This window comes from Hemitrygon akajei, chromosome 3 (assembly GCF_048418815.1).
Source record: "Hemitrygon akajei chromosome 3, sHemAka1.3, whole genome shotgun sequence".
NCBI lineage: Eukaryota > Metazoa > Chordata > Chondrichthyes > Myliobatiformes > Dasyatidae > Hemitrygon > Hemitrygon akajei.
Genome location: NC_133126.1, coordinates 17502630 through 17524993, shown reverse-complemented (window position 1 = coordinate 17524993; position 22364 = coordinate 17502630).

Here is a 22364-nt window from a genome sequence, read left to right as displayed (position 1 = left end):
CTGGGCACATTGCCTAAATGCTGGTTGATTTGATTTACAAGTTAACTTCCCCGATCTTCTCACTCCTACCACTCCCCCCAACCCACCCCCACTACCTTCACCGAGCTTACTCTCTCAGCCCAAAGCACGGGTATAGCAAACCACTGGCATATAGCAGTCCTGCCTTTAATGAAAGGATCTAATTGGGCTACAAATCTATTGTGTCTGATAATCTATAGTGGCACAGGTGGATAAGGTAGTGGAAAAGATATTTGATATGCTTGCCTTTTTAGGCTGAACAAGTATAAAAGTTGGAATATCATGTTGAAGCTATACGAAACACTGGACAAACCACGCATTGAGCATTGTGTATAGTTCTGTCACCACACTACAGGAAGGATGTGCTAGCAATAGAGAGAGCACAGAAGAGATTCACCAGGATGTTGTCTGCAGCAGAGGGCTGTGATTACGTGGAGAGCCTGGATAGGCTGAGTTTGTTCTCACTGTAATGTAGGAGGCTGAGGGGAGACCTGATAGAGGTTCATAAAATATAAAAGGGATAGATAGGATAAAGAGTCAAAATCTGTTTCCCAGGACACGGGAGTCCTGAACTAGAGGGTGTGGATTTAAGATGAGAGGGGAGGAATTTAAAGGTGATCTGAGATCTAAGTTTTTTGCACAGAGGCTGGTGAATATCTGCTCTGAGATGGTGGAGGAAGTAGATCTAATTACAATGTTTCAAAGAAATTTGGGCAGATATTTAGATGGGAATGGTGTAGAACATGGGTAAATGGGATATCTGTAGCTAGGCATCACAGCTGCTATGGAGAAGGTGAACCAAAAAAGTTTGTTTATCTAATGTACAATTCCATAATTCCACCTCCTAGGCAGCTATGGGTGTTTCATTTATAAGATCATTGCTGAAGTTCATGTTTGATACCACTGTTGGTTCATGGTTAGGTGTATGCTTCTCACTGTATGTAGACTGAGGCATAGATAGAGGAGGCAGACAATATCTTTTTCTGAAGGTTGAAACGCCTAAATACGAGAGTATACATTTACAGTGGAAGGGCGTATTGTCAAAGGAAATGTGAGGGGCAAGTTGAGTGGTGAGTGCCTGGAATGTGGTAGTAGAGGAAGAAACATTACAGAATTTTAAGAGATGTTCAGGTAGGCATATAAATGTGAGGAAAATGAAAAGATATGGACATTGTGTAGGCAGAAGGGATTAGTTGGCCATTTGAATACCGATTCAATCGGTTTGGAACAACACAGTGGGATGAAGGGCCTGTTCCTGTACTGGCATATATTCCACATTCTACATTTCCAGTCCAAGCTAGAATTGAATGGTGGTGACAGTAAGCTGACCACGGCTCTTCTGGTGAAAGTCCTCCAATTGTGCTATTGGTTACAGTGTACATACACAGCAATGATAAAGGCCAAAAGATATATTTCTGAATCTGAGTGGTTCCAATGAGAGGCAGTCTCTGTCTTCCTAGTCACTCCCTGATTTTGTCCATGATAGTGGAGGCTGTGATTTTGGAGTCGTTGTTGGAAAAGCTTAAGTGAGCAATTGCAGTGCCTTTTGTTGATGCTGAGCACTGCAGCTCCATTTTCTGGAGAGAATGAATGCAGTACCAGTGGCGTGGTCTGCTTTGTATTGGATGATGTCAAGTTTCTTGTTGGAGGTGCTTTCATCCAGCAAGTGGAACTTCTGCCTTATGCCTTGTCAATGATGGTAATTGTGTCAGAAGCTGGGACAACTTCAGTATTTACATGATGATGGTAATGTCTATAAATGACAAAGGCGGAGGGTTGGAAAGTACCTTGTTGGAGTGGCAAACATCTGGTTGCCTAGCACTTGTGTGGCACCAGTCACATTTCAGCCTTGCAGCAAGCAGACATTGGATGTTTCACCTGCAGACACATTAAAAATAGAACTGAACATTGTGCAGACATCAGTAAACCTTCTTAAAGTAGTGAAGTCATTGGTACTTTGGACTAGAGCCAGAAACTGGTTTAATGTCATTGGTATATGTCATGAAATTTGCTATGCAGCGGCATCAGTATTCTGCATTACATAATAATGTTAAAAACTATTAATTAAGTTAAACAAGTAGTGCAAAAAGAGAGAGAAAAAATAAAATTTGATGGCAAAGGGAAAGAAGTTGTTCCTAAAACATTGAATGTGTGTCTTCTGGCTCCTGTACCTCCTCCTTGATGGGAGTAATGAGAAGGGGGCATGTCCTGGGTAATGGGGTCCTTAATGATGGATGCCACCTTTCTGAGGCATCACCTTTTGAAGATGACCTCGATGCTGGTGAGGCCAGTGCACATGATGGAGCTGGCTGAGTTTGAATCTTTCTGCAACTTCTTCTGACCCTGTGCAGTGACCTCTCCATACCAGTTAGAATGCTCTCCTCAGTGCCTCTGTTGAAATTTGCTGAAGTCTTTGGTGACATACGAAATCTCCTCAAACTCCTAATGAAGCATAACTGCTGTTGTGCCTTCTTTGTAATTGCATCCATATGTTGCACTCAGGATAGAAACTCTTAGAACATTGATGAGGCCCTTTGGCTCACAATATCTGTGCACATTGTCCATGTTGCCAATTTAAACTACACATCTTCCAACCCATGGTCTCTATCCCTCCATCCCCTGCCTGTTCATATACTTTTCTAAATGCCTCTTAAACTTTGCTATTGTATCTGCTTTCACTGCCTCATTTGACGCTCATTCCAGACTCTTACCACACTTTATGTAAAAAACTTGCCACGTACATCTCTGTTAAACTATCCCCTCTCACCTTAAACCCTTACCCTTTTAAATTTGTCATTTTCAGTGAGGTCCTTGAACTGGTCTTCATTAATCACAACCTTTTTAGCAAGGTATGACTCCAGTCACAAGGGTGTTTTCCAATGATGCCCAACGACTTCACTTTCACCAAGTCTCTTTGATGACGCATTCAGTGAAATGCGACCAAGATGTCTAGGGGAGGCACTTCTACCTCAGGTTTTTTAATATGTGTTTGGAACAAATCTCCAAGATGCCCAGAGGAGGCACTTCTACATCAGTTATTAATTTGTGTTTGGAACAAAGCTGTGATGAGTTCTGTAACTGCGTGGTCCTGACAAAACCAGCACTAATGACTGATGAGCACTTCATCTTCATAGCTTCTTTGAGGGCAGATTGCTGATGATGGAAAAGAGCCTGGTCAAGTAGTCCATCTGTTATGTGCCACATCGTATGACATGGGCAGTCTTTCTTTTTCCATGACCATGATTGTTATTGGCAATTTTTTCTGCAGAAGTGGTTTGCCATTACCTTCTTCTGGGCACTGTCTTTATAAGATGGGTCACTCCAATCATTATCAATACTCTTCAGAGATTGTCTGCCTTGACTAATCAAGAAACTATCAACCTTCACTTTAAGTATACGCTGTGACTTAACCTCCACAGCCATCTGTGACAGTGAATTCCACAGATTCACCACCTCTGGATAAAGAAATTAGTCTTCATCTCTTTTCTTATGGGACTTCTATTCTTTTTTTTTCCTTTTTCCATCTTTTTATTATCATTATTAATAACAACAAAATAAAATTGGTACATAGATAATGGGATTACAAACGTACATATTTCAACTAACTATAAAAGATTACAAGAACAATGATTACAGTATAAATGAGTATTCCCACATCGTAAATGATACAATATACAAATAGACAAAGCAAACCTAGGTGTATCATAATATAAAATAAAAAGAAAAAAGAAAAAGGAAAAAAGAAAAAATTCATTATGCAAAAAAAAACTAATCTAAAAATCTAATAACTAATAGAAGAGAAAAAAAACAAAAAAGAGAAAAAAGAAAAAATAAAAAAGAGAAAAAAAGGGCTGTTTATAATATCTCACAAAAATACAAAATCATCAGTGTCGTCAACTCCGATCCTCTTGACATATATGAAATCAAAACTGGAAAATCAAATAGGCCTGGAACAGGGTCCTATTACATCATATGAAAATATTGAATAAATGGTCTCCATATCTTTTCAAATTTAGTAGAAGTGTCAAATACACCACTTCTAATTTTTTCTAAATTTAAACATAACATAGTTTGAGAAAACCAATGAAATACAGTAGGAGGATTAATTTCCTTCCAATTCAACAAAATAGATCTTCTAGCCATTAGTGTAAGAAATGCAATCATTCGACAAGCGGAAGAAGATAAATGAAGTGAGTCCATCATTGGTAAACCAAAAATTGCGGTAATAGGATGGGGTTGTAAATCAATGTTCAATACCGCAGAGATAATATCAAAAATATCTCTCCAATATTTTTTCAAAAGCGGACACGACCAGAACATATGAGTTAAAGACGCTATTTCACATTGACATCTATCACAAATAGGATTTATATAGGAATAAAAATGAGCCAATTTATCCTTGGACATATGAGCCCTGTGTACAACCTGAAGCTGTATTAATGAATGTTTAGCACATATAGATGATGTATTAACTAATTGAAGAATTTTATCCCAATTCTCAATTGGAATAATAAGGTTGAGCTCACTTTCCCAATCATTTTTTGTCTTATAAAGGGTCTCTGAACGTATCTTCATAATTATATTATAAAGTTTTGACATAAGCCCTTTCTGAAAGGGGTTTAATTCAAACAAATTCTCCAAAATGCCTGAAGACACAAAGTTTGGAAAAGTAGGAAGTACAGTATTTAAAAAAATCCTAATCTGTAAATATCTAAAAAAATGAAATCTAGGCAAATTATATTTATTAGATAATTGCTCAAAAGACATAAAACAATTATCCAAAAATAAATCAGAAAATCACAGTAATCCTTTAGTCTTCCAAGCCAAATAAGCTTGGTCTATAATTGAAGGGTGGAAAAAACAATTGGATACAATAGGAATATTTAAAACAAACTGAGTCAACCCAAAAAATTTCTGAAATTGAAACCATATACGTAAAGTATGTTTAACTATCGGGTTGTCAATTCATTTCGGCAATTTAGAAAGAGCAAAAGGGAGAGAAGTCCCCAAAATAGAACCCAGTGCAAAACCTGGTACCGATTTAATTTCCAGGCTCACCCAATGAGGGCCAAAAGATCCATCCCAATCTTTCAACCAACATATCAAATATCTGATATTAACTGCCCAATAATAAAATCTAAAATTAGGCAATGCTAATCTACCTTCCTTCTTTGCCTTCTGTAAGTATATTTTACCTAACCGAGGATTTTTATTCTGCCAAATATATGAGGAAATTTTTGAATCAACATTAGTAAAAATAAGATTTCGGAATAAAAATTGGTACCGCTTGAAAAATATATAAGAACTTGGGTAAAATAACCATCTTAATAGTGTTAATCCGACCTATCAGAGATAAAGATAATGGTGACCACTTAGTAAACAAGCATTTAATCTGATCAATTAAGGGTACAAAATTAACCTTAAATAAGTCTTTATGGTTTTTTGTGATTTTAATCCCTAAGTAAATAAAAAAGTCATTAACTAATTTAAAAGGTAAGTTTCCATAAATTGGGACCTGTCTATTTAAAGGAAACAATTCACTCTTATTAAGATTTAACTTATACCCAGAAAAATCACTAAATTGAGCCAACAATGATAAAACTACAGGAATGGATTTCTCAGGATTGGAAATAAATAATAATAAATCATTTGCATACAAAGATAACTTATGAATATCTGTCCCACGATTAATACCAAGAATATCCTGTGATTCTCTGATAGCAATTGCCAAGGGTTCTAAAGCAATATCAAATAATAGTGGACTAAGAGGACAGCCTTGTCTAGTGCCCCGAAATAAACAAAAAAGGGGAGATCTTTGATTATTAGTAAACACCGAGGCTACTGGGGTATGATAAATCAGTTTAATCCAGGAAATGAATGTCGGACTAAAATTAAACTTCTCCAACACATTAAATAAGTATGGCCATTCAACTCTATCAAATGCTTTCTCCGCATCTAATGAAATAACACATTCTGAAATATTATGTGAAGGAGTATACACAATATTCAATAACCTCCTAACATTAAAAAAAGAATAACGATTTTTAATAAAACCGGATTGATCCTCCGAGATAATTTGGGGTAATACCTTCTCCAACCTGGATGCAAGTAACTTGGAAAAAATCTTGGAATCTACATTCAGTAAGGATATTGGTCTATAGGATGCACAATCAGTAGGGTCTTTATCTTTCTTCAATATTAAAGAAATAGAAGCTCTATAAAAAGATTGTGGCAAATTGCCCAATCTAATTGCTTCTTCAAAAACCCTGTATAACCAAGGAGAGAGAGTAGCGGAAAAACATTTTAAAAATTCTGCTGTATACCCATCCAGACCAGGTGCTTTCCCTGAATTCATGGAGGAAATAACCTCTTTGATTTCTGCATCAGTCATAGGAGTTTCCAATATTGAAAGATCATCTGGTGATAATCTTGGGAAATTCAATTTCCCAAGAAAATCACACATGGTACTACAATCCTGAGGAAATTCAGAATGATACAGGGGGAAGTATAAAAATCTTGAAATGATTTATTTATCTCATCATGGTTAACTGTCAAATCCCCATTTTGCTGATGGATCTTAGTAATTTGACGTTTAACCAAAGCATTCTTCAATTGACTAGCTAGCGGTTTACCCGATTTATCACTATGTATATAAAAATCAGATCTGGACTTCATCAGTTGATTTTCAATCGAAGATGTAAGTAATATACTATATTCTGTTTGAAGTGCAACCCTTTGTTTGTAAAGCTCCTTACTAGGAGTAATCAAATATTTCTTGTCAATCTCTTTAATTTTATCAACCAATAACAGAGCTTCCTTCTTTATGCGTTTTCTCAGACCAACAGAGTAAGAAATAATCTGTCCACGTATATATGCTTTAAAAGTGTCCCAAAATGTTCCGTAAGAAATATCTTCCGTGGAGTTGGTTGAGAAGAAGAAATCAATCTGTTCATTCATAAATTTAATAAAGTCCGGATCTTGCAATAAGGTAGAATCAAATCACCATTGTCTAGCATTAGGAACTGTGTCCGTAAATTTAATAGAAAGTTTTAATGGAGCATGGTCAGAAATAGCTATAATATCATAATAACAACCATTTACCGAAGGAATCAAACAAGAGTCAATACAAAAATAATCAATTCTCGAATAAGAATGATAAACATGTGAGAAAAAAGAAAACTCTTTGTCCTTAGGATGCCGAAATCTCCAAATATCAAAAATTCCATTATCAGTCAAGAAAGAGTTGATACAAGTGGCCGACTTATTGGGTACAGTCTGAGTAGATATAGATTTGTCCATCAAAGGATTTAAACAACAATTAAAATCACCACCCATTATTAACTTATATTCATTTAGATTAGGTAATGAAGTAAATAAGGACTTAAAAAAATCAGGACAATCCACATTTAGAGCATAAACATTAACCATAGCAACCTTTTTATTAAAAAGTAAGCCCGTAATTAACAGAAATCTACCATTCGGATCCGCAAAGATATCATGTTGGACAAATGCAATAGAGGAGTCAATAAAAACTGAAACTCCCTTTACTTTGGCATTCGAATTCGAATGATACTGTTGACCCCGTCAAAACCTAAAAAAGCGATAGTTGTCCTCCTTCCTCACATGAGTTTCTTGTACAAAAATGATATGAGCATTAAGTCTTTGGAATACTTTGAAAATCTTCTTTCGTTTAATCGGATGGTTTAAACCATTAGTATTCCAAGAAACAAAATTAATGGTCTGAGCCATATTTCTAAAATCAACCCTTTGGTATAAAAAGGGTTAACCAAATTATAAACTCATGCACCCGGAAGAGGAACAAAAATAAAGAGCGGACCCGGAAGTGACGACATCGCAGACATATTTGTAGTTCAAAATCAGCCCAAATGAAAAAACTAAAAAAAACTGGTAGAAGAAATATAGAATTGGAAAAAAGACCACCCACCTCCCACACAACAAAGAGAAAAAAAAACCAGACCCAAAAAAAGGCTGGGAAAAAGAAAGAATGAAACTAACTCTACCCCCATATCAGCGGAAGACCACTCTGTATATAAAGGATATATATAAAAAAAATCCACCCAAACTTTAAAAATTATAATCACTATACTAAAACCAGACTTCTTAATATAATTGGTAGTAGAAAAAAAACGAAGAAAATATAATCACTAAAAATTTATAAATCAGGTTAAAACCCAAACAAACCAAAAAATATTTAAACTGTGATAAGCGATGCATTGTAGGAAGAAGAGGAGAGAAAAAAATAGCACCATCTTAAGAAAACACCAAAAATGTTTTTTCAAAAAACCACCATCTTAGTAAAAAAGTATTCAGCTTCGAAGCGTTAAAAATACACCTTCGAAGGAACAGAAAATAGCCAGCGATACAGTATAATGGTTAAAGTGTGTAAAACAAAACAATTAATATGTCGAAAGAACACTTTAGCTTGAGTATAAAGTATAGAGTAAACCTACACCAACAACCAGAAACAAAATCTGGCTTAGGGGATCAAAAACCATCTTACACAATCGAAATCACTCATTCATTGGGCATGAGAGTCCGTAGCAGTAGGGAAGTTCTCGTTCAGAAAACTTCTCGCTTCAAACGTAGAAAGAAAAACCCGGCGTGAAGCATTCGGCGGCGAGATTCTGAGCTTCGCAGGGTATAAGAGCGCTGGTTTTAAATTTTTCTCATAACATTCAGACATCAGCGGTTTAAAAAGAAGCCTTGCCTTCATTAATTCAGGACTAAAATCTTCTACTAAACGGAAATTGTGATCCTGAAATTTAACCATTCCTACACACCGAGCCACACGAATAAGTTGCTCTTTAACATGTACGTAATGGAACCGGACAATTACAACCGAGGGTTTAGCTGAAGCACTCGGTGATCGACGCATAATTCTATGAGTGCGATCAAGTAACGGCGGACTATCTGGAAATACAGACGGGAACGCATCCTTTAAAAGTTGAGCAAAGTACTTCATGGGGTCGCCTTGTTCAATACCTTCTGGAAGACCAAGTATACGTAGGTTCTGTCTTCTGGACCGATTCTCAAAGTCGACACTCTTGGCTTTAAGTGTTTCCAGCAGTTTAGTGGTCGAAAGTAAGTCCTGTTGCAATTTTTCAATTATCAAATCTCGTTTCCAAGCGTCTTCTTGCAGAGATGCGATAAGAACTTGCTGCTGGTTAATTACTGAATCTGTCTTATCCATATAATCTTGAAAAGCCTTTATATCTTGTTTAAAAATTTGTTGTTGTTCATCAAATTTTTTATCCAAAACCTCCAATAACAATTCATAAGTTAATTCAGTGCGTTGCGGATGAGCTTGCTTCTTTCCATTACCGTTCGGGTTCCGCCCAGGTTCTCATCCTTTAGATCTAAGAGCCATTTCTGAGTACATATCTTCAAAAATTCACAATAAACTCTTAACGATAAGTCCAAAAAAAAGCAAGAATCTTTTGGTGTAGGTAAAAATAAGTTAAATAAGGGTGATCAAAGGTTAAAAAAAGTAAAGGTTATGGAGTGAATCTAAAACAGTACTCACTCCATGAGCGTCTCCCGCTGACCTCGGACTTCTGTTCTGAGGGTGTGCCCTATGTTCCTAGACTCCCCCACTATTGGAAACATTCTCTGCATGTCCACTTATCTAGATCTTTCAATATATAGCAAATTACAATGAGATCCCCCTTTACTCTTCTAAACTCCAGCAACTACAGACACAGAGCCAAAAAACGCTACTCCTATGTTAACCATTTTATTCCTGGGATCAATCTTTGGATCCTCTCCAATGCCAGCTCATATTTTCTTAGATAAGGGGTCCTAAACTGCTTACAATTATCCAAAGGTGGTCCGGCCAAAACCTTATAAAATCTAATACAGCTGTGAGCAGCATGCTGTTAAAAATGTAGTGGTGAGCAGCCTGGAATGATTCTGAGGCTGATAAGCTGGAGATGTCCATTGTCCTGATCTCCATGAGAAAAGCAGTCATATCATAAGTGTGGGATTGTTCTGGAGTAATACAGCTTCAAAAACTAACCTTTGCCTTACCAGGTCCAGCCAACTGTCAACACCAAATATCAAAGCACCCAGTTGCACCAGTACTACACTAGAAATTTTATTCCCAGGTAGAATTGCCAAATATTAGAGGAAAATAGATTTTAGGTGAAAGAGGGTAAGTTTAGAGATCTGTGGGCATGTTGTTTGCAAGAGAGTGGTAGGCACCTGGAAAGCGCTGCTAGGGAAGTGGCCAAAACAAATATGACAGTGGCATTTAGGCAGGCACATGAACACACTGGGGATAGAGAGATATGGATCATGTGAAGGCCAATACATTTAGCTTAATTTAGCATTATGGTCAGCACAGACATCGTGACCTGAAGCACCTGTCCCTGTGCTGTATTATGCTATGTACACCAATCCCATTGTATTCTCACCAAGGTTCTACTGTCATCTCTATCCTAGGGCCAGTTTACCATGGCTAAGCATCCTGCCGACATTGAATGCGGGATGAAACCGCAGCACTCAGAGGAAGCTCAGGCTATCACAGTGTGTATGTGCAAACCCCACAGAGAGAAAAACTGAGGTCATATTTGAACCTAGGTGTACGCCTTCCAAGTCATAAGGTTACATGGGGAAACTGGTACTTTTAAGGCTTTTGAGGTTCAAAATCTCACTGCGGGTGAATATTGTGTGTGGATGCTGTTTGGGGCAGATTATGCTGGAATACACATGCAAGAGAGAACAAAACTTTCCCTGAAGAGCACTAAAGTATCCACAAAAGTAACAAAAAATTTCTCTAGTAGAATCTGAGATACTGCAGAAAGCAGATTTTGGGACTGGGATGCACCATCAAAACTGCCTTTCTGACTGGTTTATCTTTCCACAGATGCTGCCTGACTGGCTGCGTTATTCCACAACTTTTTGTTCTTGTTTCAGAATCTTGCACCTGCAATTTGTTTTCCACAAAGCTGCTCCACTTCAGGCCAAGCCAGTTTTCAATAGCACAACTCTGCTTTCTATTCGAATCTATGCAAATGATTCATTTGTATTTGTAATAAATTTCTTATTGCTTTGAGAAACATTTGAAACATAATGTTTCCTTAACTAATAAAGTCCTAAATAATAAAAATTGATTTAATTTAACAGTCCCTTAGAAGCAGAGCTTTTGGTTTTTGTCAGCTCTTGCAAGCTTACGTTGGGTTACGGATGAATGCTTTTTTTGGACAATTGTCAGTTATTACAAGCGGGCAAGCACCTACATACAATCACAGTGAAGGTAACAGAAACTAGCGGCAAACGAGAGAGATGGAAAGAGGCTGGCCAATGAAGGAAAGGAATGGGGAAAGCTTTAGACAAGGAAGCAAGAGATGAGGGCAGATCTGGTGAATTTGACTCTGTAGTCTACACCTGTGCTTAAATGAAGGGGGTTATCATGCTGTGCATTGTCCCATAAAGCACATGTTCTTTGGGCACTACTTTTTGCTGCCAAAATTATAGACAGGAAGCAAGTGTCTAATTATTCCAGATGTTTGTAACCTTTATTTATTTGTTTGTTTGTTTCATTTATTTATTTGTTTGTTTATCTATCTATCTATCTATCTATCTATCTATCTATCTATCTATCTATCTATCTATCTATCTATCTATCTATCTATGTGTTTACAGATACAGAACAGGGCCTTCAGCCCAACAATCCATCTATTTCACCCTAGCCTAATCACAGGACATTTTACAATGGCCAATTAACTTACCAACAAGTATGTCTTTGGATCATGGGAGGAAACCAGAGCACCAAGAGGAAATCCACGTGGTCATGGGGAGAACGTAAATCTTCCTACATATGATGCTGGAATTGAACTCTGAACTCTGACTCCCTCAAGCTGTAATAGCATCTCGCTAACCACTACTCTACTGTGATCCCATGATGCATCTTACCTGTACTGTACGGCAGTGTTTTATGTTCTGTAATAAAGTTGTGAGCAGTTTTCAGCTCGGTATTTAAGGAAGGATGTGCATGCCCAGGAGAGGGTCGAGAGGAAGTTCACCTGAATGATCCCAAGAAGGACAGGCTTAACACATGAGAAATGATAGATTTCTCTGGTCCTATTCTCAATGGAGTTCAAAAGGATGAGGGAGAATCTGATTGAACTGTTCTTCCTCCTTAGGAGGAAACGAAGAATAAGGACCATGAAAGTAGGGAGATAAAAGCAAAGTCAGGCTAACGAACCGATGACAGATGGTGAGGAGATAGAGAAGGTCACTGAACAGAATGATACAAATCTATTATTTGTCTGTTTTAATAAAGGTAAGGAAGCCAGACTGAGAAGCAATAGAATTTTTTACATTAATCCTGTAACTGAACAATATTTCAATAAATCTGATCAAAAGATATAACATAGAAGGTTTATTATTTCCATAGTCCCTGAGGTTTATGACAATATCAAGTGATCCAATTGAAGAAATGATTAAATGAGTCTGGGAGCTATGCTTTGTACACACAACTCATTTAGCTTTGAAAATCATTTTCAGTCTGCTTTTGATGTCCTAATAAAGTGCTGTGGTGCAAGAAAGAAGTATCTATTTAGTGCCTCCTTGTGAAGTTTTAGTCAATAACAAGAACCCATGGCCTAGAGCTCCTCAGTCACAACAATGAGCAAGAAACATAGACTCACGGAACTTATTAACTTGAGGTCCAAGCCCCAAAGATGCAAAGGCCTTCCACATATGGTCCTTTGGCCTCAATGCCAACTCCAACCAGTCTTGCCAACTCGGAGGCTGAGGAATTCATTGCAGTTCAATAGATCCCAAGAAGATAGAGAGCCACGTAACACAAGAAATGCCAATACAAGACTAGTTGACTGTTATTTATTTATGTTTGTTTTCTGTTTTACTTGTTCTATTGCATGAGGAGGGTGGCAGGGTGGAGATACGTCTCTACCCAAGGTGGAGTAAGGAGTGCCTTCCCTGCACTAGGTATGACACCTGCTTAGCCCCACCCCACCAACCCTGATGGGTCATGTGAAGCCATGGGAGCAGATGGTGGATAGTTGTGTGAGCAGCTGATGCATATCACAAGTCCTGGTTATGCGACCACTGACGCAGGGCAGATAATCTCTGAAGAGTATTGATAATGGCTGGAGTCACCTGTCTTGTAAAGTCACTGCCCAGAAGACACTTCTATAGAAAAATTTGCCAAGAACAATCATGGTCAAGTTATCACACACAAAATGCTGGTGGAACGCAGCAGGCCAGGCAGCGCCCGAAACGTTGACAGTGCTTCTCCTTATAGATGCTGCCTAGCCTGTTGCGTTCCACCAGCATTTTGTGTGTGTTGTTTGAATTTCCAGCATCTGCAGATTTCCTCATGTATGGTCAAGTTATGATCGCCCATGTCAAATGACATGGCACATAATGATGATGTTTATGTGTGAGTGTGTTAAGTAGTAAAGTAAAATCAGAGCATTAATTTTGATTTACAGATTCCAAATGTTAGTATAGATTCTCAATGGTTGACATGGACACAGAAGGCTGTAAGATTTCTTTCTGTGTTGTATGACATCATGATCTTCATTCCATGTGTTGATACAGGTGACATTTGATGGTAGCCATGGACATAGTGGTCCAAGGAGTCATCCAGAATGAAAATAGTCTGATGCAACCCTCAGAAGCTGATGAACACTAGCCATCCCACCACAGGCTTCACATTTCAGATGTTCAAAAAAGACCCAAGAGGTAATTTTTTTTCAGGCAGAAGGTGTTGCATGTATGGAATAAACTTCCAGAGAAAGTGGTTGAGGCAAATAATAAAATAATATTTAAAAGACTATTTGGATAAGGACATGCATAGCAGGGGTTTAGTGGGATATGCGCCACTCACGGGCAAATGGGGCTAGCTTGGCGGGAAACATGGTTGTTACGGATAAGTTGGAATGAAGGGCCTAAATCCATATTAGTACCCTCAACTATCAGGTATGGTGTCTTTTGCACACATGGTTGAACACTGGTTAGTGTAGCCTTTTATTGATTTATTGAGTCTGCCCACATGAAAATGAATCTCAGTGTTGTATATATCTTTAATAACAAATGTACTTTGAACTTTGAACATGGCTGTCATGGATGAGTTGGGATGAAGGGCCTATCTCCACAGTGTATTGCTCTGTGACTTTATAACTTGCTTCAGTCTGGTCCATCTTCACACAGTTTTTTTTCAGGACATCTAATTGACTGTTAACGATGCCTGCAGCCCTGGGTATCCCTTCTGAGAAAAGATAGAGGAACTTAAAAGCCTGGAAGACAAGACTTAAAAACAGCTTCTTCTCCACGGATATCAGACGACCTCACCAGTCACCTTTCTTGCATCCCCTTCCGGTGGTGCTGTCATGTCCTTAATTCCACCCTTTCCATTATTGCCAATTCAGCATCTCTTTTCGCACTATTTCAGTTTGCATTATGATCTTTGCATCATTTTGTTGTTTGCGCTCATAATGGTATTTATTGTTTAATTTATTACAATTATGCACACTATTTACTCTGTGAGGTCTGTGCAAACTTGAGATTCCATTGTAACCTGGTGTTTGTGAGGATAAACTACTCTGCATGCGAACTGTGATAACTAGTAAGCCCAAGGATGGAGAGCCCACTCACTCTCCATTTGTACCAGCCCTTGTTGTGCCTGCCGAACACCAAAGCAGATGTCAGCAAGCAGTGACTAGCTCTCATTTAATGGAAACATGTCCCTGCCATATCTGTGCTGTTGTTTAGCAATGGCCACAATCTCTAAATGAAGACATTTAAAAGCATATATAATACAGGAAGCAAGGAAGAAGCACAGTCGACGGTTTGGAGCACTCCTTGCGATAGGGTCTCCGCTTCAGGTGGGATCCTCCAAGCGAATTCCCTTGTGCTCTCCTCCATACCTCGTCAAATCAAGTCAAGTCAAGTCACTTTTATTGTCATTTTGACCATAACTGCTGGTACAGTACACAGTAAAAACGAGACAACGTTTTTCAAGACCATGGTGCTACATGAAACAATACAAAAACTACACTAAGCTATGTAAAAACAACACAGAAAAAAGCTACACTAGACTACAGACCTGCCCAGGACTGCACAAAGTGCACAAAACAGTGTAGGCATTGCAATAAATAATAAACAAGACAATCGGCACAGTAGAGGGCAGTAAGTTGGTGTCAGTCCAGGCTCTGGGAATTGAGGAGTCTGATGGCTTGGGGGAAGAAACTGTTACATAGTCTGGTTGTGAGAGCCCGAATGCTTCGGTGCCTCTTTCCAGATGGCGGGAGGGAGAAGAGTTTGTATGAGGGGTGCATGGGGCCCTTCATAATGCTGTTTGCTTTAGAGATTTGAGAGACTCACTAGTCAGAGACAGAATAGTTTCTGGAATCCCAGATTATGTACTCTGAGAAAGATTGCTCCTGTGAAAATAATATGATGCTGGAAAAGGCTGTGTATATGTGTAAGGCAGCAGACACCACATGAGCACAATCGAAGAAGCTTCACAGAGGGGCAGAGCACAAGGCATTTCCCAAAGCAACAGTAAAGCAAAAAGGTAGGCTCAAACAGAAAATGCAGCAAATACGGAAGTAGTCACATTCCAAAGGTGAGTTCTTGTGGTGAACTACATATACCTGTCTGGACACGCCCCCCCCCCCCCCCCCCCCGGCTGACTGCTCCTGTGGCTCCTCCCACTGACCATGGCTCCTCCCACAGACCCCGGTATAAAGGCGATTGGAGACACAGCCCCGGCCTCAGTCTCCAGGATGTAGTGTGGTGGTCAATTGCTGCTTGTTCTTTCTTCCAGCCATTAAAAGACTATATCTCGCCTCACATCTCCGAGAGTTATTGATGGTGCATCAATTTTATTGGCTGGAAGTTTTAAAACATGGAAAGTATTTTACGTCCGGAAAAAATAGACTTGGACCCCCAAGCTCCAGAAGCAGCTCTTGCCTTTGAACTCCGGCTTGCATGCTTCCAATCATACTTGGAAGCGATTCCAGTGACTGAGCCTGCCACAATGTACAAAATCCTCCTTTCCAGAGTAAGTCCAAAAGTATTCTCCCTTATCAGGGACCTGCCGACCTACCAAGGGGCACTGGACGCCCTCAAAAGAAAGTACCTGCGGCCGGTGAACACCGTCTACGCAAGACATCGCTTAGCGACGCGGCGACAGCGAACCTACGAGTCGAGCGGGGAGTTTCTCTGAGCCCTACAGACACTCATGTGAGCTTGCGACTGCAAGGGACTGATGGTGGAACAACATGCGGAGCTGCTAGTACGAGACGCCTTCGTTACGGGGATCAGGTCAGTGTACGTGCGCCAGCGGCTGCTGGAAAATGCCGATCTTACCTTACGCTCGGCGATCAAGATGGCCGACACGCTGGAGGCTGCTCTGCACAACGCTGATGCTGTCCAGCCGCGCGATCTCCTGCCGGTTCCGTGGACACTGCAGACCCCGCCGCCGCCGCCCGCGAGCAAATTCACCACCGCCGCTGCCAGTCACGAGTCTACGAACTCCCCAAAACTGACCACAGCTGCTGCCAGTCGCAAGTCCGCGCAGTGTTACTTCTGCGGACTCGAAAAGCACCCCCGAAAACGCTGCCCGGCCCAAGAAGCTACCTGCTCCAACTGCGGGAAAAAGGGCCATTTTGCCAAGGTTTGTAAGTCGGAACCACGAGCGGGGTCGGGCAGCGCTGCGTGTGAGGCATGGGGGCCGCCATCTTGCCTGCCCGCCTCGTGCGAGACATGATGGCGGCCATCTTTGTCGGTGCCACCTCGCCCCACCTCCAACCCACTGGTGCTTACCGGGCACCAAGATGGCAGTTCAACTCTGGCCTCCGTAATCCTCGACCAAAGTGCCCCACACCAGCTTGCAATGTCAATGATGGACATCCTGGTGGAGGGGCACAGGACTAGCTGCCTGTTTGACACGGGCAGCACTGAGAGTTTTATTAACCCAGACACGGTGCAACGCTGCGGACTCCTGACATGGCCGGTAAGCCAGAGGGTCACCATGGCTTCTGGGTCGCATTCCACAGACATCCGGGTGGGTTGTGTAGCGACATTGGTGGTGCAGGGCACAGAATATCGGAACTTTGCGCTACTGGTCATGCTTCAACTGTGCACGCCTGTGCTATTGGGGCTGGACTTCCAGAGCCACCTCAGAAGTGTGACTATGGCATATGACGGGCCCCTCCCACCACTCACTGTCAGGAATCCTCAGTTTTGTGGGACTTCGTCATATACCCCGCTACTGACCACACACACACACTGACCCACACGTCCCACCCAGCACCATGCCGACAGCTGCGCTACTGACACCACTTGCAGCCTCTCCACCCTCAAGATCCCTCCCCCACCGCTGTTCGCCAACCTGACCCCCGACTGTCAACCTGTGGCAACTAAAAGCAGGAGGTACAGCGCGGGGGACAGGGCCTTCATTCAGTCAGAGGTGCAGCGGCTGCTCAGGGAGGGGATCATTGAGCCAAGCACAAGTCCTTGGAGGGCCCAGGTGGTTGTTGTTCGGACTGGGCAGAAAAATAGGATGGTTGTGGACTATAGCCAGACCATCAATAGGTTCACGCAGCTTGACGCGTACCCCCTACCCCGCATTGCGGATATGGTCAACCAGATAGCTCACTACAAGGTGTACTCGACAATAGATCTGAAATCCGCTTATCACCAGCTTCCCATCCGCCCAGAGGACCGCCCCTACACCGCCTTCGAGGCGGGCGGCAGGCTCTATCACTTCCTGCGCGTCCCCGTCAGTGTCACAAATGGTGTCTCTGTCTTCCAGAGGGAAATGGACCAGATGATGGACCAGTGCCAACAGAAGGCCACGTTCCCATATCTGGATAACATCACCATCTGTGGTCACGACTGGCCGGATCACAACACCAACCTCCAACGATTTTTCCAAGTGGCCAAAGCACTGAACCTTACTTATAACAGGGACAAGTGTGTGTTCGGAACCACCTGACTCGCTATCCTTGGGTATGTTGTGGAGAACGGGGTCATTGGCCCTGATCCCGACCGTATGTTTCCCCTGTTAGAACTCCCTCTCCTCTTCCCATCACCCTCAGCGACCTCAGACGGTGCCTGGGCTTCTTTTCCTATTATGCCCAATGGGTCCCCCATTACGCAGACAAGGCCCGCCCCCTGGTAAAGTCTACCACATTTCCCCTCTCTGCCGAGGCCCGCGCGGCCTTCAGCCGCATTAAAGGGGACATTGCCAAAGCAACGATGCATGCGGTGGACGAGACCATTCCCTTCCAAGTAGAGAGTGACGCCTCCGATTTCGCACTGGCTGCTACCCTCAATCAAGCAGGAAGGCCAGTAGCATTCTTTTCTCATACCCTTCAAGGCCCTGAAATTCGGCACTCCGCGGTGGAGAAAGAAGCCCAGGCCATAGTGGAAGCTATTAGGCACTGGAGGCACTATCTTGCCAGCAAAAGGTTCACCTTGCTGACCGACCAGCGCTCAGTTGCATTCATGTTCAGCAACCAACAGCGGGGCAAAATCAAAAATGATAAAATTTTGCGGTGGAGAATAGAACTCTCCAGCTACAACTATGATATCCTGTACCGGCCTGGAAGGCTCAATGAGCCCCCTGATGCCCTATCCCGGGGAGCGTGTGCCAGCGTGCAGCTCAACCAGCTATACGCCCTCCATGCAGATCTTTGCCACCCGGGGGTCACCCGATTTTACCATTTCGTGAAAGCCCGGAACCTGCCTTACTCCCTTGAGGACATCAGGACGATGATCAGGGACTGCCAAGTCTGCGCTGAGTGCAAACCGCACTTCTACCGTCCTGAAAAGGCACAACTTATCAAGGCCACCCGCCCCTTTGAGCGACTGAGTGTTGACTTTAAGGGCCCCCTTCCCTCCACCGACCGCAATGTCTACTTCCTCAACATTATCGACGAGTACTCGCGGTTCCCCTTTGCCATCCCCTGCCCCGACACCACTACCACGTCCGTCATAAAAGCCCTGCGCCAGCTCTTCACTCTGTTCGGATATCCCTGCTATATCCACAGTGATAGAGGGTCCTCCTTTATGAGTGACGAGCTGCGCCAGTACCTGCTAGCTAGGGGCATTGCTACTAGTAGGACCACGAGTTACAATCCCCGGGGGAATGGACAGGTGGAGAGGGAGAATGCCACAGTGTGGAAGGCCACACTTTTAGCCCTTAAGTCAAAAGGGTTGCCGGTCTCTCGATGGCAGGAGGTCCTCCCTGAGGCACTCCACTCTATCCGCTCCCTGTTATGTACGTCCACCAATGCCACCCCTCACGAACGCCTATTCTCTTTTCCCAGGAAGTCTGCCACTGGGACCACCCTACCGGCTTGGCTGACGTCCCCAGGGCCAGTGCTGCTCCGGAAACATACGAAGAGCAATAAATACTCCCCGCTGGTCGAGAGGGTTCACCTACTACATGCGAACCCCCAGTATGCCTACGTGGTCTTACCTGATGGGCGGGATGACACGGTCTCTGTCCGCGACCTGGTGCCCGCAGGAGCAGCAGACCACTACCCCGAACACTCCACGGTAACTATGAACCCTGTACCCGAGGTGACACCATGCACACTGAGCCCTACACAGACTCCTCACGACACTCCTATACCAGGCGTCTCGCACACGCATATACCAGACGCCTCGCACACGCATGAGGGATCACTGACGCCTAGTGGGCTGACACCTCCAGTCAGGCTGGAACCAGCACAACCACCGGCACCTGTGCAATCACCACCACCGGCACCTGTGCAATCACCACCACCGGCACCTGTGCAATCACCACCGGCACCTGTGCAATCACCACCACCGGCACCTGTGCAATCACCACCACCGGCACCTGTGCAATCATCACCACCGGCACCTGTGCAATCACCACCACCGGCACCTGTGCAATCATCACCACCGGCACCTGTGCAATCACCACCGGCACCTGTGCAATCACCACCACCGGCACCTGTGCAATCACCACCACCGGCACCTGTGCAATCATCACCACCGGCACCTGTGCAATCACCACCACTGGCACCTGTGCAATCATCACCACCGGCACCTGTGCAATCACCACCACCGGCACCTGTGCAATCACCACCGGCACCTGTGCAATCACCACCACCGGCATCTGTGCAATCACCACCACCGGCACCTGTGCAATCACCACCGGCACCTGTGCAATCACCACCACCGGCACCTGTGCAATCACCACCGGCACCTGTGCAATCACCACCACCGGCACCTGTGCAATCACCACCACCGGCACCTGTGCAATCACCACCGGCACCTGTGCAATCACCACCACTGGCATCTGTGCAATCACCACCACTGGCACCTGTGCAATCACCACCGGCACCTGTGCAATCACCACCACCGGCACCTGTGCAATCACCACCGGCATCTGTGCAATCACCACCACCGGCATCTGTGCAATCACAGCCGGTGCTACGTAGATCGCAGCGACAGATTCGACCACCTGATAGACTTAACCTGTAAATATACTTGTAAGAAACTTCGCCACATGGGGACTCTTTTTAAAACAAAGGGGGGGTGAATCTGGTGAACTACATATACCTGTCTGGACACGCCCCCCCCCCCCCCCCCAGCTGACTGCTCCTGCGGCTCCTCCCACGGACCCCGGTATAAAGGCGATTGGAGACACAGCCCCGGACTCAGTCTCCAGGATGCAGTGTGGTGGTCAATTGCTGCTTGTTCTTTCTTCCAGCCAATAAAAGCCTATATCTCGCCTCACGTCTCTGAGAGTTATTGATGGTGCATCAGTTCTGCTTATGGAAAGCCCTGCAATGATTGTGGGAAGGAGAATCATTTTGCAAAGTGCTGCAAAGCTAGGGCTACCAAGAGAAAGGTGCACACGGCTGATGAGGAAATGGAGGAAGTCTTTGTGGGTTCTCTACAGACTGCTGGAGTCAGTAATACAGAATGGGTTGCTCCGATGACTGTGAATGAGATAGTAATTCCATTTAAGCCTGACACTGAAGCCCTGGTGAACCTGTTGTCCATAGACAATTACAGGAATCTCAAAGTAAAGAGCAAGCTTTACTCCTTGACTTACAAGTGACAAGCTATACCGGAGTGAAATTTCCAGTAAAAGGAGACTGCATAGTGACCTTCAAGCTCAAGGGGAAGCACCGAAAGATGCAACTACTGGTTTGTAGAAAAGGGAGTACGGCCAATATTAGGTCTAAATGCAGGTGAAAAGCTCAACCTGGTGAAAAGAGCTAGGATCCTAACAAAGGATGTGAAACAAATGAACATGTTGATCACAGTTCCCAGAAAGACACTAATCTTAATGCAGCAAATGAAAGCAATACATCTGTTAAAACAAACAGCAAACTGAAAAGGATCAACCAAGCCATCTCAGAATCTGACTGAAAGTTGTTGAGTGAATAAGGGACTGTATTTGCACATTACGATTAAAGTTAATGAGGATATCGTTGTTGGAAAGAATTATTGTTCTTTGCAAGTTTATGAGAACATAGTATTATGTTTGCTTTTCATTAAGGGGGGAAGATGTGTTACATATGTACATAATAAAGAACTTCAGTTCCCAGTGTGCAATGTGGGCGGTTCACCCCAGAACCAGAAGCTTCAGTGGGGGGGGGGGGGGGCTGGTCACACACACTCAGTGTGCAGCCAAACCCATTCTGTAAATAAAATGTTCTAGCGTTTACCCACGCTCTTCGTCCTTATTAAGAACAAACGTACAAGAAGGAAGGAGTGAAGGTAGGAAGGAGGGAGGCAGGGAAGGTAGGAAGGAGGGGAGGAGGGTGGGAAAGAGGGAGGGAAGGAAAGAAGGAATGAAGGATGGAAGAAGGGAAAGAGGTAGGAAGGGAGGGAAAGATGAAAGGATGGAAGGAAGGAGGGAAGGAAAGAGGAAGGAAGGAGAGAAGGAAGGAGGGAAGGAGGAAAGGACTGAAGGAAGAAAGGAGGGAGAAAATGTAGAAAGGAAGAAGGGAAGGAGGGAGGGAACAAAGAAACTAGGAAGGAATCCTTTATTTGTCCATGTCCACTGAAACATACAATAAAATACATCATTTGCACTGAATCATGTCAGTAATGTTTGTGCTGGGCAGCCCACAAGTGTCGCCACACTTCCAGCACCAGCATAGCAGGCCCACTACCTGACCCCGACCCTGTCTCTGGAATGTGGGAGGAAACCAGAGCACCCGGAGGAAACCTAAATGGTCTTGAGGTGAACGTACAAACTTCTTACAGACTGCAGCAGGAATTGAAGCCTGATCCTACAGCTGGCACTGTAACGGCGTTGCGCTAATCGCTGAGCTGCCATGCCACCACAGTGAGTCCTG